General features: G+C 32.0%; 1 long non-coding RNA gene across 1 annotated transcript; it reads right to left on the bottom strand.

Annotated features, from left to right (window-relative positions):
• Positions 1-1,268: 1,268 nt before the first annotated feature.
• On the bottom strand, positions 1,269-7,844 carry LOC127706179 (uncharacterized). Its single transcript, XR_007984280.1, has 3 exons — positions 7,782-7,844; positions 4,010-4,104; positions 1,269-1,961 (listed from the first exon to the last, which is right to left on the bottom strand). It is a non-coding gene; the product is annotated as an uncharacterized LOC127706179 (long non-coding RNA).

Raw genomic sequence — 7,844 nt, 5'->3', positions numbered from 1 at the left:
ATGATAAAACAATATACCAAATATCAAATCAATATCAGAAAGCATGAAGAAAAAAGTGTGGAAAACTGATTTGCCGGACTGACGGATGGACAACAGAGTGCGGTAGGGGACTAATAAATTCTATGTACCGGTATATATATATATATAATAAAATATAAATATACAGAAATGACTGACTGAATCACAATTTTTACATATACATGTAAACAATCCAAAAGTTTCAAGTGAATGAATCATGACATAGGTGACAGGGCAAAATAGTCAGCATGGAAATGAAAATATGTAAATGCTAATAAAACTACATACTAGTACTGCCTACAAATATCATTGACAAGGGTACAATCAGTGGGTAATCTTAACCTGACCCAATCACAAAAAGTAAAATGACTTAATTCATGTAATTGTTAATCAAAATTTCATTGGCAATTATACCACATCTTCTTATTTTATATTAAATTCTAGCTGTAATCCTGTATTACCAAACATGTACGCAATTTCAAAGTTAGAAAAAAACAATTTCTGTCAGTGTTGGGGATGCTGTCTAATGGCCATACATGTATACCCAACATATTTTGCTAAACAGACTAGATATAAGAATCTCTAATACTATGAAAATATTCCATCACATGTTTCAAAGTTAGGTATCCTTCAAAAAGATATAACCTGCATGACCTGATAACTATTGTAAACTCGGAAACTTTTGCGTAAATTTATTATCAAGATAATCATGATAATTATAATTATTGAACAATGCCAGAACAAAAAATGCGAGATTAGTTATTGCAGTTTCAGAAAATGCTGGATACAAATAATACCGTCATTTAAATAAATTTACATTATTTTTTTGCAAAACATATAACCGATTTCAATTTAGACAAGAAATGAAAACATTGCAAAATTTTCTGATTTCCAAGTATCATGTCAGAGTTTATAGACAAAACTAGATACATGTATGTACATGTACATAATGGCAGCTACATGATATATATATAAGCAAAGAAAATTTCCAGATTTCTTTTTTCAAACATTCTGTGGCTGTTCCAGTGGTCTTGCTCAGTATTGAAGGCCCACCTCAATGTGACCATAAGATGAACAACAACAATTGCAATAAAAACACTTTTTCTATGCTTTTGAACTTTTTGTATACCTGTATGCTGTGTTATGAATTGAAATTGAAATGTAAGTCGTTATAAAATATGACTATTTGTTATCTGGTGGAGAGTTGTTTTATTGGCAATCATACCACATCTTCTTAGTTTTATAATTACATGTATATCCATTAGTGGTGCATCAGTAAATTGTATGCCTATATCTCATGTATATCTGTAGGTATGAGTAATGTTTAAATCGAATTGCTTCATCTTTCCCGTAATTGCCATAAAAATAACAAAACACTTATATAAGTCTTATAAATGAATATTTCCTTCTTCACAGTTCAACTGAAATTCATATGTCTATCTGTAGATCTCTCATTTGGTTAGGTATTGCTAAAAATATATTGCTGATTTTTCAAATATTTCATGAAAGAGACGACAAATTTCATCTGTGAAATAAATATTTTTTTTAAATGAAATCCATTTTGAAACTCCAATTGTAAGAAAATTCACAAATCTCCAAACTGCCTATATTTAGAATTCATTTTAAGTGAGGTAAAAGCTTTTTAAGATGGTAAACATCAACTTCTGTGACACATGAAAAAGAAGCTAAATTGTCCAGTTAATGTTCCTCTATCATGTCTATCTCTCAGCATCAAAATTCTAAATTCCAACACTGACATTCAGGTATTGAAACAGCCAATGCTTCTGCTAAGTACTTTACATAGAATTGCTGTCTTTTTTCTACTTTTCATAGACATATTTGGTGGCTTTCTAAACATAATTTTCATCTGATCTGATCTTCCATAATGGTCATGATGAGTTATATGTAACTTTATACTGCTGTCTCACTGCAGGTCATCATCCCTGAAATATGAAAATACATATATAATAATTATATTAAATGAAATTTTTCACATGGGAAAAGTGATCAAAAGTTCAACTTCAACAAGTTACTGTGAAAATGCTAACAAAATAATTCCCCTGTCCTACATGTCCTAAATTTAATAATGTCTTCATTGAAGTTCATTCAACATTTGAACAAGAATTTAATTTCCTCATTACTGAGTCAATGTTAGTCATACACATTTTAATAAGGTGCACTACTTTTATTTAATTTTAAAATTTAACACATAATACATCTTATAGGCAGCCTATAAGATGTATCATATAATAAATTAAACAAGAATGTGTCCATAGTACATGGATGCCCCACTCGCACTATTATTTTCTGTGTTCGTGAAATTGGGGTCAAAACTTTAATTTGGCATTCAAATAAGAAAGATCATATCATAGGGAACATGTGTACTGAGTTTCAAGTTGATTGGACTCCCAACTTCAGCAAAAACTACCTTGACCAAAAGCTTTAACCAAAAACTTAAATCTGAAGCGTGACATACTGACGGACGAAAGAACGGATGCACAGACCAGAAAAATAATGCCCATATTATGTTTAACTACATTGTTTTGTATCTCCTTTCCCAAATGTAAATTATGACATGAATAAGGCAGGGTGCTATACTGCAATATCAATATAAGTAATGCACTAAAACCACAGCTAAGAACTTTTAGCAATCACGCTTAGTACATTTTTTAATAATATCTGTGTAAACTAGACATCATTGAGATGGAAGCTATCTCTGTGGGCCCCGCTGTGAATAACGTGTGGTAAAAAATTTGTATCTTTACCATAGGACATGTGGTTGTCATCTGAAACCAAAGTTTTTTACCTTGACCTTTGACCTAGGAAGTTGTACAAAAATTATGACCCACCCTCTGGTGTTGGTTAATATACATGTCAAGTATAAAGTATGAAATCATAACGGTTCTCTAGATATAGAGCGGACACAATTTGTTACGTATGGACCGACGGACAGACTGATCACTAGAGGGCGACCAGCTATTCGGCGGGGCTCTAATAAAGTTTATTGCTGGTAAAGATACATGTACGTTATTAAAATCAGAAATTATTGTGTGCATTTATTATTGCAATTTTTGAAGAATGGACAAAAATGCGACATTAATTATTGTGATTTCAGAAAAATACAGTTATATGTATTGGATATCAGAATGTGACTTCTTATTATTGCGATACTCACAAAGTTACCTTAAAAAAACATTGCAATAATTTCTGAATGTATACCATACAATATTCTTACATTGTACGACAACAGAAATTTATTTGCACAACTTATAAAAGAGGAAGAAGAGCAAGGCTTGCATAGATTTTCTCCTATTTGTCATTTTGTTCGTAACATTTGCTTTAATGTGGACTGTAAAGAGGACACAAAATTGAGCTGTAAAATAGATTTTTTTAGTAATTTGATCACATAACTGTTTCCAACTCCAAGCAACAGAAGCAGGATACCAGTAGAATATATATATATTACTATATATATAATATAGCTTTATCGCTTCAGTCAGATTATCTGAGCACCTGTATTTGTATAGCAAAATGGTTGGTAATATTTAATTATGGGATTATTAATGTGTACCGATTCTTTTAGTCTTAGAAAATTTCCCTTTCTATAAGTTGTAATTAGCGTTGAACTAGCTTTCAGTAACTGCAAGTACTTTGTGCCTTTTTTTTGTGCAACATGTATGTGTTGATCTGACAAGTTATTTGTCAAGCCTATTTCAATAACTTTTAGTTTGTTCTTATGTTGTACTGTGACACCACTGTTGTTGAAGACAGCAAAGCAACCTATATATAGATGCTTTCATCTACATCATTTGGTCTCTGTTGGATAGTTTTCTCATTGCAGTCATACCACATCTTCTTATCTTTATATTAAAAGATTTGGTCTTCTAACGTAGAAGTAGGAAAAGATTTTGGTGCAGATTGATTTGATATACAAAAACAAGGGATAACCAGTTTTAATAGCGAGCAAAAAGAAAAAAATACAACAATTTACCTGTCTAATAATAAAGCTTTTCAAATTCAAACCATTACTTTATAGTTCATCAAAGCTCAGGAATAGCATTCTGTTTCTTATATTTGACAGGTCAGCTAAAAATAAGAGAAAGTAATTTTTTTTATACAAATACAGATACTTTTTTTAAAATAAGGGGCAGATTAAGTACAATGAATCACACACGATACATAAATAAATATAACATATCAAATAAAGAAATTACGTCTGCCACCCAACCCCGAATTGATATCTGGATTTCCTTCATAGAAATAATGCCCATTTTTTTCTTTGATTTCTAGAAGAATTGCTTCATCATATTTAAAATAAAGAGCTGCGCCATGAGCACATGATATGTCTGTTGTCCTTTAGCTCGTCTTTATGCCTTAAATTAATCTTTATGATTAACTAGAAATACTGCTCAAAATACCCCCCCCCCCCCCCCCCCCCCAAAAAAAGCCCACAAAAAAACATGCACACACCAGCACACAGAGGCACAAATCATGAATAATTTTTAAGAATAAAATCCCATAACTCGAAAAAGTAAAAATCTTAAATATATAAAAATTGTATGGGAGCTAATATGTTACATTTCACCAAAGTTTCATGAAAATTTGTTAAAGCATTTATGAGTCATTTTCCGAAAACTGGAGAAAAAAACAACCCTTTTTTATGAATAAAGTCCCAATACTCAAAAGCGAGAAATCAAAAATAAAAAAAAATGGAAAGGAAACTTTTGTCAATAAATATAAACAATTCACCAAAGTTTCATGAAAATTGGTTAAGGCGTTTTTGAGTTATTGACTGAATGATTCACCAGCGATGTTTCTTAGCTTATTTCGACAAAATTGAACCAAACTGGGTGCTAAATGTGAATTATTATTTCACTATTGCACTTTCATTAAATATTGAAAAAATAATAATCATATTTTAATTTTTTGTATATCTCGTAGCTTAGATGCCCCATTAAAGGCAGGCGTATAATGACTGCATGCTTTATTTTGAACATTTCTAAATCATTGTGTGCATTTAATATTATTGTGATTTTTGAAAGGAGGGACAATAAACTGCTTCGCTGATCGCAGCTGGATACGCCCGCAGAGGTCCAACCCTGAACAGTTGGGGCAAAATGGACACAATATTCAAGCTTGATACAGGTCTGAATTTGGATTGTAATTAAATATTTGACATGTTATAGGTTTCTGAATAAATGTAGTCAAAGAACTTGAAATTGGTTATATGAATTGAATTTATATTCAATTAAAGATTTCTTGCTGTAGTGCAATACACTATGCTGTTGCGCAATACTTAGTAAATCTGTTGTCAGACTATAAACAAATAAAATTTATAAAATTCTAAAGGGAGCTTACATCAATAGATATAAACAATTCACCAAAGTTTCATAAGAATTGCTGAAAGCATTTTTGAGTTATTGTCTGAAAACTGGAAAATCCCCCCTTTTTCAATGAATAAAACCCCAGAACTCGGAGATGAAAAATCTAAAATTTATAAAATTCTAAAGGGAGCTTACATCAATAGATATCAACAAATCATCAAAGTTTCATGAAAACTGCTGAAAGCAATTTTGAGTTATTGTCCGAAAACTGGAAAATCCCCCCTTTTTTTATGAATAAAACCCCGTAACTTGGAAACGTAACATCTAATAATAGTAAACGGGCGTATAAAAATGTGAGGTTAATTATAATTGCGATATTCATCGGATTAATCGCAATTCTTCTGAATTTATAGTACAATAATTTACTGCCTTGTCAATGTCTGTTGTAACAGTATATAACGTGAGCCGAGGGTACCCAAATTGCACCTATTTTGACAGATTTTTTCACATTCATTTTTTAAAGATCCAGACAAAAGTTTCCATTCTGTGTTTATTTTGTAGATGTATCCTTATTTACTATTTAGTTCCACCAATTTAATTTTGAATCCATATTGAATCATAGAAAAATGGGTTTTTAAAAACCGACCTCCAAATTTAAACAATCCATGATTCTGTAATGAGGAGTACCCAAAATGCATCCATGCTTTAATTCCTATCCTTGAAATTCGAATAACAGATGCTTTGTTTTATTTTTTAAAATATTAAGAACAATTTGACATTTAAGTCCATGCTTGCTATTCAATTTTTAAGAAATTAATACTCGTATGGCGTAACATATTTTATTTGCTCATTTTTAAAAGATGACTTTTTGTGGACGTCGCATGCTAATGTTTCCGTAGATTTTACTTTTCCAGTGAATACTTCATCTGTTGATATATATACTGTAAACGTTTTGAGAATATTTAAATATATGTACCTACAAAGTGTATTAGAAAAATGTGCATAATGTCAAATAATTTAAAAAAATACAAATTGTTTAGTGCCTTAGAAAATTTGCAAGATTTGCTAAATAGGTGCAATTTGGGTAACGCAAGACATCATCAGCATGCAAGCAGTGCTCTTTTTCATTTTAATACTGATGATAACCATATCCAAAAAGAATATGTCAACGTGGGCAGTCATGATATTAATAAGTCTATTATTATTGTCTCATGAGAGGCTTTCTTAATTTTTTGCTAGAATGACGGTCATATGAAGTGTCACAGTAAATCATTAACAAAGCCTTTCAAGAAAAATAATATTATTTGGACTATCATGTTCAAAATTGTTCTCATGTATTTTATAACCAACAAGTATATAAACTTGCAATTGGTCATATTGCTGCAGACTTCACTGGTTCTGGATTTTAAAAATATTGGTTCAAAAATAACTTATTCAAGGTGCAGGCATTTTCCAGAGAAAGACGCACAGTCCACGAGAAGTCCAAATAATAGGCTGTTTTTAATGTTTCCGATATCGTGGAGGGCCGTGGCGTTAACGCTCACTGCCCGCCGTAAACTTCCAAGTAGGGATCTATAAAATTCAAAGTTGAAATATACCATCAACACTCGGCAGAAAATATTATACTATGGGACTTCACATTTGAATTGGTTTGGTTGGTTGGTTGGTTGGTTGGTTGGGGGGTTTACACCATATGTGACCGATCTCCAAATTACGTGTTCAGGGTTCCTTTGAGCAAGTTTTTGTGCCCTAAGCTTCAAATTAAGGGCTCCATGATTTGAAGGTAGGGATCATGGCTCCAGCAACGTGGGCTCCGGACGGAAGTCAACGGTGGAGCAAACTTTGTTATAATTTACAGATGTACCCAAACAGGATACCTGCAAAACGTAAATTAAAAATGAATTTCAGGGTAAATGTTGAGAATGGGCTCTTGGTATAATGCAGGGAACTTGTTTCATTCGATATTCTGTTCATTTCCTGACGGGACTCGATAAATTATTCAAATTTCAGATATTTTTTGCAGTCTAGTTTCGTTTTGACCACGTGTGTAACATGCTTGCCAACACTGAACTCGTTTTATCTAATACTTAGACCTGCCAACTATCCCGATTTATGGGGGATATCCCCCATGAGAGGTGTTGACCTGAATTTTGAAATTTTTTATTATACAAACTGAACACCTCAAAACAGGCATTCAAATGAGTTAAAAGGGTATTTAAGCACATACATACTCATCCAAACAATATAGAAGTGGATCAAAAGCACTTATGACAATATAAGAGGAGCATTAGGTCCTCTTGCGCTTAAAATCCCCCATGGAGATTTTGAAAAGTTGGCAGGTATGAATACTGTGTCGTTTTTCGCCTTCTGAAGTGAATGATTAACAAAACAAGCAACGTATGTTTCATAAATTTTACATATTTGGTGGCTTACACTTACTTTTCTGGCTAGATTTTCACGTAGAAGTGAAAATAATTTCCGCTGCAAGGTGCTTTCAATTCT

This window comes from Mytilus californianus, unplaced genomic scaffold (genome assembly GCF_021869535.1).
Source record: "Mytilus californianus isolate M0D057914Y unplaced genomic scaffold, xbMytCali1.0.p SCAF_6, whole genome shotgun sequence".
In the NCBI taxonomy this organism is placed as follows: domain Eukaryota; kingdom Metazoa; phylum Mollusca; class Bivalvia; order Mytilida; family Mytilidae; genus Mytilus; species Mytilus californianus.
This window is presented reverse-complemented; position numbering and strand designations above follow the sequence as displayed.